The sequence below is a fragment of the Meles meles genome, chromosome 17 (genome assembly GCF_922984935.1).
Source record: "Meles meles chromosome 17, mMelMel3.1 paternal haplotype, whole genome shotgun sequence".
Classification (NCBI taxonomy): Eukaryota; Metazoa; Chordata; class Mammalia; order Carnivora; family Mustelidae; genus Meles; species Meles meles.
In genome coordinates, this window is record NC_060082.1 from 24,983,419 (window position 1) to 24,997,179 (window position 13,761).

At 46.1% G+C, this 13,761-nt stretch overlaps 1 protein-coding gene across 8 annotated transcripts in view; it reads right to left on the bottom strand.

The window, feature by feature from the left end:
• SRGAP2 (SLIT-ROBO Rho GTPase activating protein 2) overlaps positions 1-13,761 on the bottom strand; it is a 228,253-nt gene that overhangs the window by 123,837 nt on the left and 90,655 nt on the right. The window contains exon 1 of one of the 8 annotated variants that reach the window (XM_045982180.1): positions 10,284-10,417. The exons of the other annotated variants lie outside the window; for them this stretch is intronic. The gene's annotated coding sequence lies outside the window, so the exon portion shown is untranslated. Of the gene's footprint in view, positions 1-10,283; positions 10,418-13,761 lie in introns of those variants that run through there. 8 annotated transcript variants of the gene reach the window in all.

Sequence of the window (13,761 nt, forward strand, 5' to 3'; positions counted from 1 at the left end):
GACTGGCTCTGGGCACCTACTGAAGCCCTGGACCACACCCCAGCCGCTCTGTAAAATGACCCTGGAGTTCCTTCCCTCTCTGCTCTGTGGCCTCGAGTTAACTCCTTCTTTGCTTCCACCAGGGTCAAAGCAGTTCTTAGAACAGGGGAACTACCCAGGGCAATCCAGATCCAAGAGGGAACAATCCATGGCGAGATTCTCAGTGTGGACTTAGATGAGAGCTGCTCGTATCTGCCGTCTCCAAGGGCGCACGGGGCCTGGAGCCTTGAGCAGCCGGGCTCCCGAGTCTGAGCACAGCTTCTCTGAGAGTGAGTCCTCAGGACCCCAAATCACTGTGCCTCAGAGTCACCTGCGGTGCTTTTTTTAAAAGTATGGTTTCCTGTGCTCTTCTGCCAGACTTTCTGCTTTCCTAGGTGCTCAGGAATCTGCATTTCATTTTATTGAAAGTTTTATTTATTTAAGTAATCTCTACACCCAACATGGGGCTCGAACTCATAACCCTGAGATCAAGAGTTACACGCTTCTCCGACTGAGCAAGCCAGGCGCCCCAGGAATCTGCATTTTAAATACACACCCCAGGGAATATCATACACACCAAAATGTTAAGAACCAATGCTCTTAAAGCAATGTTTTTCAAACTGGGATACAACCCATTAGTAGGGTTAATAAATCAGTTTAGCGCAAGAGAAAACAGTGGGACATAGTAAGACAGAACCAAGCAGAAAATAGCAGAGTACAACACACAGAGCAAAGACATATAGGGATTGTTTTCCAAAAATGCTGCTCTCAGTTAATTAAAAATACACCGTGAAATGTCTATACATGTGTGCATTCCAGTTTGTACTACAAAATATTTTTATAAAATCTTTTTGGGGGTGATTACTTACCCCAGATCCTTTTGGAGAAACTAAGAATTCTCTTCCAAGTATCCTCCAAAGGAAGGAGAGAAGGAGGGAGGGAGGGAGGAGGTGTTATGCACACACACACCATAACGTATGAGTCATCGGTCCCTGAACTTTAAGAAGCTCCAGCCCTGAGGACTTCTCTTGAGGACACTCCTGACAGCAGCCTAGTCCTCTAGGACTGCGCACCTGGTAATTTCCAGACTGTGTCAATGACTTTCTCTGGAAGCTCGGTAAATGACAGCTAGTACCTGCCTCATATAAGATAAGTGGCCTCACCATGTTGATTCTCTTTCTCTCAGATTCAGGGCGACTAGAAATGTTGAAGATCAACAGTGTCCCTCAGAACACTGGGAGAAAGCTGTTAGCAAATGGCAAGAATGAGGAGAGCAGTAACATGGGCACAACGTCAGTGTTCCCCAAGGAACATGTTCCCTGTCCCTAGCACTGCAAGGGTCGGCTGTGGGACTGGCACCTTTCTGCATCCCTACTGGTAACGTCAGCAGAAGAACATCAACATTATTCCCAAGTTAGTGACTTCTTTGACCAGTAAATGCACACATATTTATAAACACAGAGACCCAGCCTCATCTTCTCTCTATGGCCAAAAGGACAGAAATTCTTCAGCCCTGGATGGGAAGATTCAGAAGAGGCAAAGACAATGAGAAAAAGAGCAACAGCCCAGTTTGATCCTCTACATGGTCTCATGCTAATGGCTGACCAAGCCGCACAAAGAGAGGGTGAAACTGGGAGCAAAGGTTTTAGAAGCCAGTCCTTGTCCGATGAGGCACCTGTGACGTGGAGAAGGGTCAGGAAAGACGGCGAAGTCGGGCAGGGAGGACTATTAAGAAGACAGAGAATCAAACTTCAAAACTATCTTAAATTTCCTGATGCTTTTCAGTAACTTGTTTTCCTGCGGTGGAAACTGGCACAGCATCTAGGATGCTTTGGGTCCATCTGTTTTTGAACTTAAGCTGCAGACAAGATTCAGAACAGCTGGAATCAGCAGCACTGACCATGTTATATGTGTCTGGAGGAAGGAGAGGAGTAGGATAAGTGGGAAGAGTTACATGGGGCAAAGGAAGGGGGATCTGGAAGCCATCCCCAGGCAGAGAGAGACAATGGTCAGGTCAGAATCGACGCAAAACAACTTCTTCTGTGCATCTGAGCACAGAATGCCAAAGAGAAGAAACAGTGGGGGAGTCAGAACAGAGCGCCAGCAAACAGGCCAGCAACAGGGCCCCAAATTCTGCAAGTCTGGACATCACTGAGCAGTATCGTGCAGCCTCACCTTTGAGGGACCAGATCAAGATCGCTCAAGGTACAACATCAAGCAAATTACATGAGTTGCTGGTAAAGGACTTCACAGTCAGCCTAGAACTGAGATGAGGGCTGGACTCTTGATTCCTGGATAGGAGAGAGGTGTTCATGGAGAACAGCAGCGGGAACGTGAGAGAAAGTGGCGAGGGTTAGACCCCATCCGGGGGCTCTCCCACGGTCACGATGGGCCCAGCAGTGAGGGGGAAATGACCTCAGGATGGTCTCCTCAGGGTCTGCCCCGTGTCCAGCCTAAAGCCCTGGCACTGACTTCCGATAATGCCCTAAGTACATCTATGGATAAGCAGGTCTCTCACTTCTCCCACGGCTGCTCAGTTTCTACTCGAGAGGTAAGATCGGGCAGTGAGAAATGTCCATCAGGACCTCATTCGGAAGGGAAAAAATAAAATACAAGCAGAAAGAAATAAACCAAATGGTATTTTAAATAAGTACTAAAACCACACTGAAGGTCTGGAGGTTGGAAGAGAAGGAATCAGCACCCAACTTTTTGAACACCGTGTTTTGGTCCTTGAGGCTGGAAACAAACAGACAAACAAAACCCTCTAAACCAGTATTAAATTCTAGTTAGTAGTCTTCTTCTTCGGAGGCATGGGTTAGCGGTTCTGAAACTATTTTGTGGATATATTAGGACTGGGCAATTAGATACACACATTACAGATAATGGGTGCCAGATTTCTCACTGTTCAGAGAAGAGGGTTATAGATGTGGAAAGGGAGAAAATAGAATAAAACATGTGGGGTTGGAATAGAATTGGAAGATACCGACGAGACTTCTGGCTTTAATAGAGATAAGCCCACAGATAGAGACATCACACAGAGAAGTGTGTGGGTATGTGCACGTGTGCGCACACACACTCGTTTACCGGCTCTGTCTGCCAAGAGGGACCGCAAACAGTAGGAGTTTAGTAACAAGGAGCACATCTAGCTTCCACGGTTTCTAAATACCATCCGCCATGGACAGGACCCAGGGCTCCTGGAAGAAAGGACTCCTGAGGTAAAGAAAGGAAAGGACAAGATGGGAACATGTCAAAAGGATACAGGAACCAGCCTGGAATGAACATCAAAATCAATAAAGACAGTAAAGGACGAAAACCTGTTAGGGGCACCTGGGTGGCTCAGTCGGATAAGCATCTGCCTCTGGCTCCGGTCGTCATCCTGGAGGCCCTGGCTGGAGCCCCGTGTCTGGAGCCCCGTGTCGGGCTCCCTGCTCAGCGGGGAGTCCGCTTCTACCTCCCCTCCCCAGCCTCCTTTCCTGCTCTCTCACTCACTCTCTCAAATAAATAAAACCTTGTTTTTTAAACAAAGGATTATAACCTATTGAATAAAAGCAGAATCCATGAGTCTACATTGATGTACAGAAATAGCGAGACAAATAATGGGGGGGGGGGATGGAGAAGTTCTTCCTTACAGCAGAATCCCAACTGATAAATGTAGAAAAAAAACGATATGGAAACTAGGAAAATTACCATTTGGTGACCATCATCATAATAATCGATTCAAGTAAGAATCATCACTGCATGCTACAAATGATAAGTGGAAGTTTTGAAAAACAACATGATATTTACATGGTCTCAAAGTATCTCTCCAAAATGCATTAATTACAAAGCATAAACTAGAATAACTTTGTGGTAGAGAAATCCGGCAGACACCACTCTAAGCAAATGATCAAAGTTAACATCACCAGTAGTGGGAAATCGTCCGCCAGTGACTCTTGATATCATGTGCTGAGAATATAACATCGCTCCCATGGTATTTCTGCCCAAAGCACATAACCTAAAGATAATCATAAAGAAATACCAGACAGTATCAGAGACACCAAATTAAGAGACCTTCTACAAAAAAACTGAGCTGAATGTTCCCCAGAAATCGCAAGGGCATGAACTACAATGAAAGACCTAGAAACCATTCCACATCAAAGGATACTAAAGAGACAAGGCAACTGAACGAAACGCATAATCTCTTTGGCCAAAAAGAAAATTGGGGGAACAAATGGCAAATCTGAATACCTGTGGATTATACAATATTATTCTATCAATATTAATACCCCGATTTTGGTCACTGTACTGGTCCTCATGTCATAGAACAACCTTATTCTAAGTGACTACATTTTGGAGTATATGGAGGTCAAGGGGCATCATGTCTACAAATTATGCTCAAGTGTTTCAGAAAAAAAACATGCACATGCATGAGCTGTGTCTGGAGAGAAAAAGAATTAGAAAGCAAATGCAGTAATATGTTAACATTTCCAGACAATCTGGTAAATGACAGAAATTCTCCCACCATTCCTCCAACTTTTCCATAAATCTAAAATGATACCAAAAACAATGTTTATAAAGATCCCATTCTGGAGAAAAGTGAAAAGAAACCCTTTCTCCATCTCTCCTTTGGCACTAAATATATGTGACTTTGTGTTATCTTTTTTTTCATATAAACCTCTTGTCTTCCACATGAGACAATGAGCCTCCTGAGGGCAGAAGCTGAGTTCTACAGCACTCTGGAACCCCAGGACCTGCCAGAACGCATCGGTCAGGACTGAGGATGAAGATGAAGCCAAGTGTTAGGACTGAATCACATATAATACGGGTGACTTAAAGGGTCACTCAACAGTTCTGATTCCTCAACCTTGAACTCTGCACCTTCTCAGAATACATATATGCGTGCACACACACACACACACACACACACACACCTACCCTTAATATATTTCACATTCAATGGGAACCTCCATGAGAACAGTGGCTTACTCTTCTGTGAGGATTTAATTCGCCTTTGGTGTAGACTAAGTGCTGAAAAAACGCTGTTGAAACGTACAGGTGAACCTCACTTACCAGGATTGGTGTTCACCAAAACTTTCTGTGTTAATGAACAAAAGGGCCAGGAGTGGACTTGTTTTCCAGAAGAAAGAAAAGCACAAGGATGTTCTTAAGCCCCCAACATAATAAGTGAGCTTATCAAAGATTTTCAAGCCAATCCTTACTGATGAGAGTGACTTGAAAACTGGCCCAGACCTGATAAATTGCTTTTTCTATTTGGTTAAAGGTGAGAATGTTTCTAAAGCCTTCCCTAATTTGGAAGCAAGAAAGCCTACTAAAGATGTATTATAGGGGCGCCTGGCTAGCTCAGCAGGTGGAGGGTGCAACTTTTGATCTCGGGCTTGTGAGTTCAAGCCCCCCCCACATCTTACTTAGAAAGAAAGAAAGAAAGAAAGAAAGAAAGAAAGAAAGAAAGAAAGAAAGACGTATTATGTATCTTTTTTCCATGTGGCTTCCCTGAACTATGCCATAAAGAAGGTGTCCCTAAAGCCTAGCGGGAAACACAGTATGTGTGTTTCAGGGCTGGGAATGGGGTGGGCAGAAAAGATGTCTAGCTGAATTCTCTACAAGGAAGAATACCCTCACTCACTTCCAGTGTATAACATAATGGAGATCTGGCAAAACCAACACTGAAAATGTACACGAATAAAGTTAGCGGCCAAGACAAAGGTCCTTAACAATACCACGTAATCTGCACGTTCCAAGAACCCGGACGGCCTCCAGAGGTGCTAATGGCAAAGTCCCTGTGGCACGCCCACCTGAATGTCTGCGTGTGTGTGTACGTGGGACTCTGTGGTTGGGAAGGGCACACGTTTCCACCCATGAGCAGACAAAACAGAAGCAAGGAGGGGGCTGACCAGTCGAGCACCTATATAAGAAGAAGGGCAGGGAGGAGTGCAGAAAGTCAATACACCTAGGAAGCTGGATCCTTCTTTATGGGGCCTGCCAGCCTGGCTTCCCCGGCTCTCTGTCAGAGTCCACTCAGGAGCGTGGGCTCTGTCTTCCAAAGGAACTGTCTTGGGAATCATTTCCACCTGTATGCCATGGAATCAAGTCCGTCTGACTTCCTCCTTTTGCTAAATTCTCAAGATGCTGCCTGTAAATTCAAAGAATTTCAAGCACCAACAGAAACCCCCGTCCCTACCCCCGGAACACAGTAGTTCTGAACATCTGTTGTTTACAAGGGCGCAGGCTGAGAGCTGCCAGACTTGTTCCACAACCTCTCCTTGAACACAGAGGCTGCTAGGGAGGGATGTCTAAACTCCATGCAAGGATGCCTTGTCTCGACCGCTTAAGTAGAAATTGGCAAACACAGTTCAGCGTCCTACCGTTGAAGATAATCCTACTTTGTTCGATTCATTTTCTAATCCTGATTCTTTAACCAGCTGTACCCAAAATATGTTAAGAAGCAGAGCTCTGCTTATTGATCTTCCCTGAGTTGAAAACCCGAGGGGGCAATGATCCAGTGATTGGTGGCAGTGTAAAGGGCCAGGAGGTAGCAGGAAAGATGATCCTTTTTCAGCTCTGAAAAATCCAAACCCTCCTTTTTTCTCATTCTCCCTAAATCCTTCATTAACACTGAGCTCTTCCCATATGACTCTGTGTCTCTTCCCAGCACGATGCCTCAGCACAACGAAGGAATTAGACATTAAAGTCTTTACTTCAATTAACTTGGGGCCAAACCTAATTGAGAACAGAACTGCTATCTTTTACCTTTTCCTGCCTAAGCCAAGCGCAAGTCCCTCCCGAGGAATCCACCTTCCCTCCCTTCCAGGTGACTACTAGAACCTGCCATAGACAGGGTCCTATTTTTAGAATCATGTGCCCATGCGCATATGTGTTCTTATTATTCTCTGTCAGCCCGTCTGATGTTCCCCATTTCAATTATGAAAAGTCCTTATGGCAGAGACGGTCTTTTCTTCTTATCTTGTAAACCCTCCCACTTAACGCAGTCAGCTCCCAATAAAGATGACATGGCTTTTGCCTTTAAAAGGGAACTGGATCAAAGTCAATTCATTTAATTGGCTGCGAATTCCTGAAAATTAAAGATCTTTCGAACCAGACGCACATTACTTCCTGTGTCTACCGCAGAATCATTATGGGACTTACGACAGCCGAGAAAACAAATACTGAAAGTTCCCTGCACCCCAGTACTGTCGTTACGGGGCAGGATCTGCAGTGGCTGGCTCCAGCAAGCTGAAAGCCTGAGGTGTGTCCTGCTAGCATTCCAACGGCGGAGCCTGGGAGGCACCGGAAGCCCTCAGTGGTCTCCAGCATCCTCCCAACTGCTCATTAAAGCATGTTTTGCTCCCAACTGCCCTCTATCATTCCATACCCGGAAAGGATGCTACAAAGCCATGGATGAAGAAATGTAGCAGCTTCAGTTTAACCTCATGAAACAATCCAGTAGACCACAATCCGGGACACTCACGACAGAGGCTGCTGGTAGACCTGACCAGGCCTGGCGCGCTTTCATCCACCCCGGCTTGCAATCAGGACCTCAGCACATATTTATGGAAACCCACGATTTGCCCATTAGACATCAGAGGGAAGACAAATGCCCTCCTTTTGGTGATTATAAACCTGGGTCTAAAAGTAACATGCCAGGCTTAACTACCTGGTTCAACGTAGCTCATGACACCTTGTGAACATGACAGCTTATAAGACAAAACGTGCAACTACTTTTTATAGGAACCGGACGTACAATTATGGAGAGTCACATAATTGCATAGTTCCTGCCCAGCGCAGCCATATCACAAAAATCAGGAAGGAGGATGAGTTTTGTCATTCACAAGGGCCCACACACCGGGGTCACTGAGGAAAAGGGAGACGGAAATGATGATACTACCTGAGGCCAGTCTTAGGAATGCTTGACTCCACACAGAGAATAAATAGGGAATCTAATCCACCAAGGTCTTACCTGGGATAAGTACATTCAGTCCCATCTCCTGGGGACAAGAGCAGCCCTTGTATTTCCATGTGCTAAGTGCTGTCCTTAGGGCTTCATGTACATTAATTCCCTTACTCAGAATCCAGCTCCATGAGGCAGACACTGGTATGACCCTGAACTTACAGACAAGGAAACTGAGGCAACCAAGAACCTTCACTACAATCATCCAGCTGGTAAGTGCGAAATCCAGGATTGCAAACCCAGGAAATATGCTTCCAGAATCGGTGATCTTGACCGCCATGTTATCCTCCTTCTGTGGTCATGATAATTACATCAGCTACCATTTTGTTTTAAGCATCTGTAAGTTAGAGGCACCAGGCTAGTGCTTCACATGTATTATATCTAATCCTTAAACAACGCTTCAAGGTGACTATTACTCTCTACATTTCGTAGAGGAGTGAACTGAAGCTAAAAGGGGTTAAGCGACTTGCTCAAGGTCACAGGGCTGCAAGTGGAAGAGACAGGATTCAGACCCAAATGTGTCTGGATTAAAGCTCTCAACTTAAAAGAAATAAATTAAATAAAAAATAGTAATAAAGCTCTCAGCTTTTACTACTAAGTCATTTTACTACTAAGCTCTACCAAAGGCTTTCGAATGAATTTTGTCTTTGTTCCAAAGATTGGCCAGCACCCTGTCTTGCTGACCTCCTCCCTGCCCCCCCAAAACTGCCTTCTTGTGTCTCTTCTATCCTGCTTTTGTCCATGTGTGAGGAGACTTCCCAAGTCTTCCAAAAAGGACCCAAGCACCACCTAATTCTGTATGGACTAGGCCAACAAGACACTCATCAGGGGACCTTTTGTTAGTTTCTAAATAAAGATTACAGCTTGAGCCATGGCAAAGAGAAGCCAACCCTTGCTCAATACCAGATGCTACATCTGGGCAAAATCTTCCCCAAGGGAACAAACAGCTCCCAAATACGTCCAAAATGCAGGAGTGACACACTGCTCCCAGGAAGTGAGGGGTTCTCCCTTCCGGCAGCTTCATGCCTCCTCCTATCTCCGTCCTCAAAGTCATCACTACTCAAGGAGGAACTTTCTGGTCCGCCACCCTTTTCTGATTTGCAATAACAGCTCTAACAACCTCGATGGACAACTGACTCTGCTTTTCAACCCCCTGCTATCCTGTCAGGCTGAGGAACAGCTCTGAAGTTAACTCCAGAGGAAAAATCCATTGACAGTAGGTGACGTAACTGCAGAGACAGTACACAATCAAATACTGGGCCCAAGGCCAAGAACATGGACTCTACAAGAATGTCTCTCTAATTAATTGTGTACCTAACCTCCCACTGAAAGGCGTACTGCAGGTTGAATGTCTGCGAGATTCCTGAGATACTGGGTCCTTGCTCCCTCACCTCCCTTCCCAGAGTTGCACAACTCATAATCAGCCAAATAAGAGGGTTTACTTTCCAAGTGTATCTCTTTAATGTCCTGCTAATTTCATGTTAGTGAGAATAGGATATTGTCTTCTTCCTATCCCCAACCTAGCGCAATGCCTAGTCCTCAAAATGTGTACTGAACGAATGCACAAATAAATATATCTTTTAAATCACTCTTCATTCGCTGCAATCTGAGTACCACAGAAAATACAAAGGCTCTTTCCCTCTTTTTTCCTCCTAAACCCTTAATGTTGGAAATCAGACACTGTCACAGCCTCGATCATCACCTCGCTATGAACATGCCCAAATATCTACCCAAAACCCAGACTGCAGCCCTGAATACAAGCCCAGATCTTTAGCCCTGAACACAGCCATTGATTTTCTCTCAATTACTGAAAATTTCAGCTTCAATATCCTTCTAGCATCTTAAACTTAACATCCAAAAGCCAAATTTCTCATATTGTACCCCTTCAAAAACAACTCTTCCTACCTTTGGTATTTCTATTAAAGGCACCATTAATCCACCAGTCACCCAAGTCCAAAAGAAACTTCACAGCCCTCCTTCTTTTGTGTTTCCAAGTTCACTTGAAACCTGAATCCCATCTGTCAGCAATTCCTGTAGATTCTTCCTGCACCAGGTGTTTTCCATCTGTCTCTAGACTGGAAGCTCCAGGAGTGTAGGGGGACAGTTTCCCTTTTGCTTGGGATGTGTCTGTCACATGGGAAGAGCATGATACATACTTGCTAAATGGTCTGAGGGATCAATTTCTGTCCTTTTCATTCCTACCATCCCACCCTAAATTAGATCCTCATTATCTGCTGTGGCAACGGGTTTCACTATCTCGAGTTTCCAGCCAATCACCACCATTAAGGTTAAGGTTAAGTTTGGTAAGCAGAACTCATACCTCAGCTTGGATCCTAGCTGTTCAAACCTGCAGGTTTCCAGTATCTATTGCATTGAGCCAAATCTCCGTCGAAAGTCAAGGCCCCCCGCAATATGGCCCTATCTGCCTTTGCCCAACTCCTCCACACACGGTTGTTAACCAGCCAAACCAGTCCACTTGCTGTGTCCAGAAAAGCACTTTGTACTTTCCTCCTGCTGTGCCCCTCCCTGCCTACAACATCCCCACCACCACCCCCCCATCGATCAAAATCCTGTCCATTTTCTTCAATGTCTGGTTCAAATTCCATTTCTTCCCTGAAGTCTCCTGACCACGCCAACCGTGCCGCACCCCTTCTGCAGCACACGCATGTTGCCTTATACTGAAGATGTGTTATAGCATTCAGGTAGAATTTCTCCCTGACCGCACAATAAACTCATTTAGGAAAGAACCACTCCTTCTACTTCTTTGGATCTCCCTCCTCTAAGAGTCTAGAACAATACCTCAAAAATATTCAACAAATATTTGTTGTTGAGGAAAAGGAAAAGCTGGAAGAAAGAAAAGATGTTGGCAGTGGGTTTTACAGTAGCATAAGGTCTCTGGAAAGAACACAGCAGGATAGCAATGTAGGAGGATTCCTCTAAAGATTCGACAGGCAAAAAAAAAAGGAAGGAAAGAACTGAGCTATTCAAAGTAGGAGATCAAAACCAAGTGAGCTATGACTGAAAGGTAATTTACAACAAGTCTATGTAAAAAAAAAAACCAGCCACAGCCAAAGCATTATCAATTAGAGTCCTGCTGGGCAATATTAACACAGATTCCACTTAAAAGAGACAATCAAAGGCTTAGCAGCAAATAGGAATACATTTATACTCTTCGAGGAGCCAAAGAAAATGCAAGAACATCTTCCCTAAGAAGACTTCCTACCCTCACATAGTATTTTATCTCTGCTCTTAATCAAACCAGGCGATAGAATTTCAGACAGGAGCAGGGTTCACCCACCATTCAAAGGGAAGGCGGAAGCCATGTTCCCTTCTTAAACAAAGCAGAATAGGGTAGAATCAAATAAACGCTATGTAGTTCCATCTGCAGCATCTCTCACTCTTTCTGCGGGGGGAGGGGAAGAGAAAGAGCGTGATGGGACCACAGGGTCAGCCTCTGCAAAGGAGTCAGAGCTGGGAGGGCTTTAATGAGGATGTTGGCGCGGAGCACAGTGTGGGAGAGGACAAAAGGTGAGCAGGAGCAAAGCAGAACGGGAAGCAAAGCCGAAGAGTGACAGCCTAATGGCTTCCCGGGTAAGAAGTTGTCCAAAAGAAGAAAAATGCAGCTCAGCAATGTTTGTCCCTAAATGCAGTCACTTAAAACCGTAACCGAATACCCAACCGAACCGAGTGCGAGAGGCTGAAATGGAGCCAGGCTGAGAAACTGGCCTGGAAAAGGGCGGGGCGGGTCCCTGTAGACGGACCTCGGCCCCGGCCACCCTGCCCCAGCCAGACCTGGAGAGTCTCCACGGCCCTGAGCCGCGTCTGCCCGGAGCTGCCGTTGGCAGCTGCTCTCCTGGCAGCGCAGAGAGCCAAATCCATGGCATTGCTGGGCCAACAGCTGCTACAGCTCCGGGGGAGGCGACGAGTGCCCACTGAGACGCTCTGGGCAGAGAATGAACTATTCTCGGGATCAGCCCCGAGAGTCAGCAAAATCGAGGCTACACTCCACCGGCTGAATGAAAATACAGTACAACGGCCGCTCCCGAGAGCCAGGAAACCCACAACCCTTCTTCTGGCCCAGCCTCTCTCGCCCGGAGTGCTTCATGCCCTCACGCCCCTACTTCCGAGGGCACGACTTCGGGTCAGGCCCAGGTTAACCTTCGGCTCCGGCTCCCCGCCACACCTTCTTAACCGGCCTCCGGCTTCCCGGGCTTTCTCCAAGACTGATCTTCTGCGGTGTTGCCATAGTTAACCGTCCCGAAGCGCGGCCATAATTAGGTTCCTTGCTCAAAAACTATCAATGGCTCCCCACGCTTACAGAATAAACCCTGTCGCCTGGCAGTCCCGGGCTACTAGGATCAGGCCCCTTCCAACTTTTCCAAGCTTGTTTCACAATTGCATTTATTATTCCATTCCTCCAGATGAGTTACCCACAAGTCTTATGTTTGCAACTCTGTGCCTTCACGGACCCTGTTCCTTCTGCCTGAAGTGCTTCCCTCCCCCATCCTTCTATCCTCCTTCTACAACTTCCGCCTTGTCTCCACTGAATTCCGCTCACAGGACCAGTACCTAGCACCTGCACTTGTGTTTTCCCATTTCCCACCCGCTGACCTTCACCTTCGTGAAGCCCCGCCCAGTCTGCAACCTGAAGAGATGTCTATTCTCTATGCACTTGTGGCGCTTTGTATGGAAGAGTGGACACGGTCTTTCACAGATGCCGTGGCAAGGCTGCGAACAGTCCCCCACTATGTTTCCTCTTCTCCTATATGAATAGAAACTCTACCTTCTGGTGTCCCCACACGAGAACCCAGAGGGCTCACTACCACGTTGTCGCATCAAACCTGAACTCCTCTCTCTGCCCGCCTGCCAAGGCGCCATCATTTGGGGTCTGCTCCACTTCCCTAACCTTATTTTTCACTGCTTTTGAAAATATCTGTAATCTCGTGATATTTTGCTCAGACCTTCACCAAAGCCCCTTTCACGTCACATTGTTCCCACGTCTCTCTTGCCTGTGAGCCAGGGTTCCAGAGCTTACCTCAGCCTCCAGAGGAATCAGCACAGAGTGCAGCACCCAGCAGGTACTTAGAAGGGGTTTGGTGGGCAAGTAGATTGTTGCTCAGGATAAGATCAGATAGGAAGCTATTAAAGTAAATTACCCATCAAGGGACGGCAAAAGGAGTGAAGTCCCCTCTTACAAGCTCTTAGAGCACCTTGTACTTCCGTTCTGCAACACTTACCTCAACTCATCTAACTGTGTGATTTGTTTAACGTCCGCTTCCTCATCCTGCTGTAAGTGTCCTACGCTAGAATGGTGCTTGTTCACCGCTATAACCCATGGCACAATGTCTGGCTTGAAGGAGTTCAAGGAATGTGCAATGGACATTTGTTGAAGGAATGGAAAAGAAACTTCCTTTTAATGAAGGTGGATCCCTCCCTCGTCCCTGTACCCCGTACCCCCTCGGCAGCAAACGCTCCTGCTTCCTCTCAAGGGCACACGCTGTTCTCTACTACACAAACCTACCCTCAAAACCTCGCCCAAGTCCCACTTGCTTCATGAAAACTCTCCTGACTATTTCAGATCCTTTATCAATCTCTGATGATTTCTCTCTGACCTCTTATCACATCTATATTCCACACAAAACCAATGATTTCTTAATGAGATCAGTATTGCTTTGCTCTCTGGTTGCTTCTTGTATTAAAAATCTTTTCTTCCCAGCGAGATATGGCCCCCTGTGGAAACACAAAATAAACTTCTCTTGTACCTTCCAGTGCCTGCACAATACGGAGTACGCAGACAG